This window comes from Triticum aestivum, chromosome 3A, assembly GCF_018294505.1.
Source record: "Triticum aestivum cultivar Chinese Spring chromosome 3A, IWGSC CS RefSeq v2.1, whole genome shotgun sequence".
Lineage (NCBI taxonomy): Eukaryota > Viridiplantae > Streptophyta > Magnoliopsida > Poales > Poaceae > Triticum > Triticum aestivum.
Genome location: NC_057800.1, coordinates 466,967,332 through 466,973,747, shown reverse-complemented (window position 1 = coordinate 466,973,747; position 6,416 = coordinate 466,967,332). Strand labels below are relative to the sequence as shown.

Below are 6,416 nucleotides of genomic sequence, written 5' to 3'. Positions count from 1 at the left end.
GCATATATACACATGCACGGTCTCTAATAGCCCTCTATACACACATATATGTGCCTACATATCTCTCGCACGCACATTATTTTTAGGCCTCTCTCGCACACAATGCCCCCCCAGACACACCTCTCTCTTAGTAGTTGGCAGATATGATTCCATCAGATCATTCGGTAGGATATCCCTGACTGTTAGGCTGGATGGTAATACGAGGCAAAGTTTTACCCAAGTTCGGACCCTTGCAGTTGAGGAAAAAGCCTATTGTTGGTACTATATTAATGATAGGGGTGTGTACAAAGTACACATGAATACCAGGCATTGTGCGTGTGTGTATACTATCGACGAACTAGCCCCATGCTTCTATAACATACTCGGGGCCTAGGGTTACAAATCTATATCTATATCTATACTTATACCTACCTATACTAATTACAGACTCCCAAGTAATTACCACGTTAATCAGAAATTAGGAGCCGTCTATCTTGTGGGGCTGAGTTATAACGGTTTAGATTAGCTAACAAAAGAAAAAACAATAGATGATAGAATAATCAGATTCTAATCTCAATATGAAAAGTATTCTACCGTCCCTTCCTTTTTTCCCTCTCCCCACGATGGAAAGTATTCCACCCGTCCATCTCTTTCCCCCATGGAAAACCAAATATCTTGCCCACGGTCCCTTCCTCTCCAATCTTTCTCTCTCAAATCTCTCTACCCTAGAAACCAAACTAATACAGAGCAAGCGCGGCGATGGATCTAAAAAGCATATGGGGCCATGGATCTAGCGTTCCTGATCTAGATCAGGTTCGTTCCTCAATCTATTTTGCATTTTTTTGCTGATTTGTCATCCAGAATATTAATTTGGATTTAGATTTAATAATTTTGCATCTCTATTTTGATCAGGTTGTCCTCGAATTCACCCTAATCACGATTTGGATCAAATCCTCAATCTTTTGAAGTACAATTTCTGGATCAGGTTCGTTCCTCAATCTATTTTGCAATTTTTTTGCTGATTTGTCATCTAAAATATTAATTTGGATTCAGATTTAATTGTTTTGCATCTCTATTTTGATCAGGTTGTCCTCGAATTCATCCTAATCACGATTTGGATCAAACCCTCAATCTTTTGAAGTACAATTTCTGTATGCCTTATGGAGATCGGACCGGAGCACAACTATGCCCATCAGGTGTACTTATAATTAATATATCTCTTGACTATATACGACTACCTCGGTATTCACAAGTCGTCTAACGCCCTAGCCTGGTTTCCCGGCCACATCTCTCATGGGAGTATAGGCAGCCCTTGCACAAGAGATGCCGGAGAAGCGGGAGTAACCCCATCGCATGTAGCTCAGTATGCGTGGCATCCAAGAAGCTGCTTCGATCGCAGACTACATGCTCAGGTCCATGGCATAGCATATACATCATGTACGTCATGGATGCATGCATAAAAGCAAGCTAGGACGTAAGACAGGTTAGTATTCATTGGAGCATCATATGCCGTGATAAACTGGTCAATGCAAGTTAGCAAACCGTCTGAGGAAAAATAGACAACTGATGGGATCTCAAAGATTGAAGATACCGTGATTCAGATTGAGCGAGTACATCAAAAGGAATTAAATGAGTACAAATACCGTGATTCCTAATATTTACAACTCTTGGAATACACAGGATAGAAAATTTTAATTTTAGACTACGGGGTGAGAAGGTCAACAATATTAATGTGGATTCTTTTTGTCGTGTTGTCATAGTAACATCAACAACTGTCTGATATTTGATTTTTGTGTATTTCATATTAAAAGGATGTAAGTATTGTTATATGCGTATATTTATTTTATAGGAAAGTTAATATCAGGTGCATACAGAGTAGTTGATGTTATCTATAGGTGCATACAGAGTAGTCGTTGTCATCTGTAGGTGCAAACAGAGTTTATGTGGATTTGAATATCATCAGCTAATCGTGTCCCTTTACTTCTACTATGAAGATGGGGTGAAACATAAATTGATTTGCAAACAGGGGAAAGAGAGACCAAAGTAAAAATTTCACAGCTCCTATGGAGATGAGGTGCTAATTTGCTGTATGAAAAAGCATAGTCTGGAGGAATACCAATTGTAGCACTAAATTATTATATGCACTGAACACCGAGCAGAACTCTATTGAAGAATGAAGATGCATGCTCTTAGCTTATTTCCTTGGAATAATGATGTACGATGCTTCCATTTGATTTTGATTTGGTGTAAACATATAGATACAAATCAATACGTTAATAGCAAATCCATATGCCATGGAATAGAATTTATGTTTGTAGATGATCTATGTTAGGAGCTCCTTCTAATTAAAAAGTTGTTGAGTAAAGCCAACAGATGAGTAACTCCTAGATTATAATTTTTTTATTCCAGGTTAAATCTAACAAGAGACATCACCAACCAAAAACCTAACAACTCATCAACTTAGTTATAATGCTATCCTAACTGTTAAGAGACATAATAACTAAAGAAGATACAAATTCTCATTGGGATGAGCTCTACAAACAGCTGGTACATGACAATGTATGTGTGCTGGAATGAGAAACTCACACACTGCGAAAGGTACGGCCTCTGATGCTATGGACTCTGATGTTATAGAAGCTATGATTTGTGATGCTAATCTTGCATGTTCAGACCTGCTACGATCAAATTTGCTCAAATTATTCTGTGGTGTATTAAATAACATGCCCTTTTGTAGTTTGTATTTGCTGACATATATAAAATTTCATTTGGGCCATTCGTTACAGTACTTCTATTATGTGTTCTTGAGCGACGATTAATACATTAATACCGAGGGAGTCCTCTATCCAGTGATTTTGTCGTACGTAATATTATCTTACACAAGTTACTGTCAATTGTATAATTTGATCAGTGTTGTATTCAGTTAGAAAGGAATTTCGTTTCAGTGACTACCCTTCCAAATTTTGTACCAATAATAGTTGTCTTTTGTAAAGATATTTCTCTAAATATTTTACTTCATGATCAGTGGTCTAGCTGGCACAATTCTCTAATATATTATATAAATCATTTTAACTTTTCAAAGTGACCGGATTCTATATAGATTGTTGGTTATTGTGTGCTATAGTTGTTTTAGTAGTGCTCGCACACATTAATGGATGATTTTTTTACAGACCTCTCCTTCAATACTTTTTTAATATGGTGATGAAATTCCGAAGAACAATTCTTATGCCCATGGTATGACCTGGTAATTTCCTTAGTAAGGAGATTCTCCTTATCAGTAGTGAAATCTTAGGTTGTCTCTAAACTAGAAAGAAGAAACACATGATGGTGCTGCATAGGACCTCTCAGCTTTCCTTTTTGGGAAAATTTATTAGGTGGCACATGTATCAAACTTATAAGACATAAGTAATATTTGTCTGCTTCTTTTTGTACCTGATTCAGAATTACGAACGCATTAAATAAATTGTATTTTTTGGACATGGAATATCTCAACTAAGAGCCTTTCACAAAATATGCAGGGCACTGAGTAATGAGTAATGCAAGCTTGGGTCTTGGTAGTGGGATAAATGGAAAATCATATCGATTAATAACTAAATACAAAACTAAATGTAAGTTTCTATGATTTCCAAGTTTGCAATCTCTTCCTGATTTTTAGTCGTATAAGCTCACAAAAAGGATGCACATAGAGTCCAATAGTTCAGTCATCTGTCTACACACATGCCTTATATTTTATGCAAAAAACAAGAATAAGAAAATAATTGAGGTGAATGCGCCAAAAGAAATGAGATGTCATATTTTTTTGGCTTGTTACTACCTCACCTTATAGAAAAGTTAAAAATTTATAGTAACTTTAGTGTCCATTCCTTTTACAATCAAGTGGCCACAAAATGTTTGTTCCTCTATTTGGTTCTTACATTTCATGTTTCATGTTACATTTTTCTGTAGCAATACTTTTTTGTTATATTTTTGGATTATTTGCCTATCTAAATAAGTTAGGTAACACAATATACAATTTAAGACTCTTTGTGGTACAGTGTATTCATCTATGAACCATTGAAAAGTCTAATTGTTCATTAATTTTTTTATCCTATTTTGGGAAGAGATAAAAATGCCTTTTGTGTGTTTTCTTTCAATACTATAATTGTGATTTGATGTACCTCTGAATTTGGATCATTTTTCTTAGCATTTAGTATGACAAAATTTACATTCTTCTTAAGTAAACCGAAATTTGCATGTTTCCTTTCGATTGGTTCAAGAGACTGATATAATAATTTAGTTTATATATCTAAATATTGTGTATCTAATAAATGATTTTAGTACCTTTATCTTTAGGTGTTGTACAAAATGCTAGGACTTGCAAATAGATGGGTTGACGACTATCGTCTATGATGCTTATGTTCTTCTGATTGATCTATCTGGTAACAGTTGCAGGTTGGCCGGCGAGCGCTGGCACCAACCAGAGGATGCATTGGCGCACAGAGAAGTGCCAGTTCATGCCGATGAGCGATGATTGTCAATGGAGATTACATGTGGCTGCGGAAGCATAAAAAGCATGGTGATAAGAAAGGATTGATCAGGGTAAAGTACTAGCATTGAAGTTTTTGTATTGGCTCTTAATTTATTTGCCTTTTAGTAGATATATCCTTGATTCTTGAAGAGAATTTTGTGCAGTTTGTATTGTCTGACGCATTTGTGCAAGAACCAAGTAATTGCTACAGTGCCAGTTAGGTTGCTCTGGGAGGACTTCTTTCTGCCATAAGGATTAAAGCACCTTGATTGATTCATGGAGGACGCACCAAACAAGGATTATTTACTACTGGATCTACCGGCCAGAAAAACAGAGCACACGCCCGTGATTGCCCAAGTCCGGAAGGGACAAGGCCACTATGTAATATATATCCCAGTTAGCTCCAACACTTAAGTTCCTGTGCCTCCTGATGTTATTCACTAACTAGACTTAGGAATGTGAGAAACGTCATTTTGTAGTATGCCTTGCTGGAGCAAGATTGAATTGCTGGACCAAGGTCTACATCTATATTCCCTTATGTTTTTCACTTACGTCCTTTTTTTCCTACCCATTTTTATGGCATTCCAAGCAAAATAAAAAAACGAGGGTGCTTTTAAATTACAAGCAAGAAAAATGTATTGACAGTATCCATGGCTTATTTCTTTGCTACCCAGATTTTGCTGCATCCAACATGACAACCCCAAAACATGATCAATGCATGCTAAACCAAATATGCAAAGCCGCTGCTTGCAAAACATGATGTATACAAACACGTTGATTTATCAGTCTATTTTTGTTTGTGGGTGTAATTATGGTTTTGTTGTTGTACTCGATAACTATGTTATTCTCACCTGTCTGCCTTCATGTTGTTAATTAAGATTTCACCCATTCTTAATTACTTTCATGCCCCTTATCAACAACATTTTCCCAAAACTACAAACCGAATCCATATAATCTCGCCTCTCACAACCTTTCCTTTCACGTACATTGTTGTCATAGAAAAACAGTTCTGAAATAAATAGTTTGGTTCCTCCAAATTTTGTAGCTCATAAAACTGTAATGTGGAGAGTAAGTCAATAGAAATCATTACTGAAAGCATCATGGTAGGCATGGGTGCATGAACACTTTAATTGGTAACTTGGAAATTCTATATGTCATATGTAATCTCTACATGCTTACCTTGCAATAGTGCCACTATCAGCTTTAAAGCGACACATTACATCTAATGATTTTTACCAGCCTCTTCTCTTATCTACCAACATTTCTCAATGATATACATCCCCCAAAATATATTATTTTATATTTACAATCCAAAATTCATGATGTATTTAAATTCAAAATAACTTTGCAAATGAATATTTAATTATAATAATATAAACTTTATTGTGCTTAAGTGTAACCTAGAGTGGATAGCCCGTGCATCTGCACGGGTTGATGAGTAGTCATATATAGTCGGCTTATCACCAGTGGGGATAAAGTCCTCCACGACTCTGGTAGCTTCGTGTTGTACGCCGAATCCTCCACATGGGTCTTCGTATAATGTGTCTTGGTCCAACCTATGTGGCGCAGGATGGAACCGACCCATGAGTCCTCATGTTGACCCACCACAACTAGAAATGATGTGCCCATCCCAACTAGAAATAATGTGCCCACCACACCACACACGCAAACTAAGAAAATAAGCATATACAATAGTACAATGTTATACATGAAAGTTAATTGCATGGTGCATCCAAAAATATTTGTTCTGCATTGTGAATGTTTATATTTTCTCCTAAAATATTAGTCACGGGAAAGAGAAACAAAGGGCATATCTCTCCTTGTCTCCACCGGACACCCCCTATTTCTACACCACTTTCACGTATGCACACAAACTATCTCTCGGCCCTCTGAAAGTATGCATCCCCATGACACATTCACGCGTAACGGTCAC

At 36.7% G+C, this 6,416-nt stretch overlaps 1 long non-coding RNA gene across 8 annotated transcripts; it reads left to right on the top strand.

Annotated features, from left to right (window-relative positions):
* Positions 1–543: 543 nt before the first annotated feature.
* Positions 544–5,050, top strand: LOC123061674 (uncharacterized). 8 transcript variants are annotated; one of them, XR_006429221.1, is made up of 8 exons: positions 544–792; positions 892–964; positions 1,065–1,175; positions 1,285–1,462; positions 2,389–3,210; positions 3,495–3,584; positions 4,402–4,554; positions 4,648–5,050. It is a non-coding gene; the product is annotated as an uncharacterized lncRNA (long non-coding RNA). The 8 variants fall into 8 exon arrangements; XR_006429224.1 differs by having other exon boundaries at positions 1,285–2,577; positions 3,147–3,210; XR_006429226.1 differs by having other exon boundaries at positions 1,285–2,577; positions 3,147–3,220.
* The last annotated feature ends 1,366 nt before the right edge of the window (positions 5,051–6,416 follow it).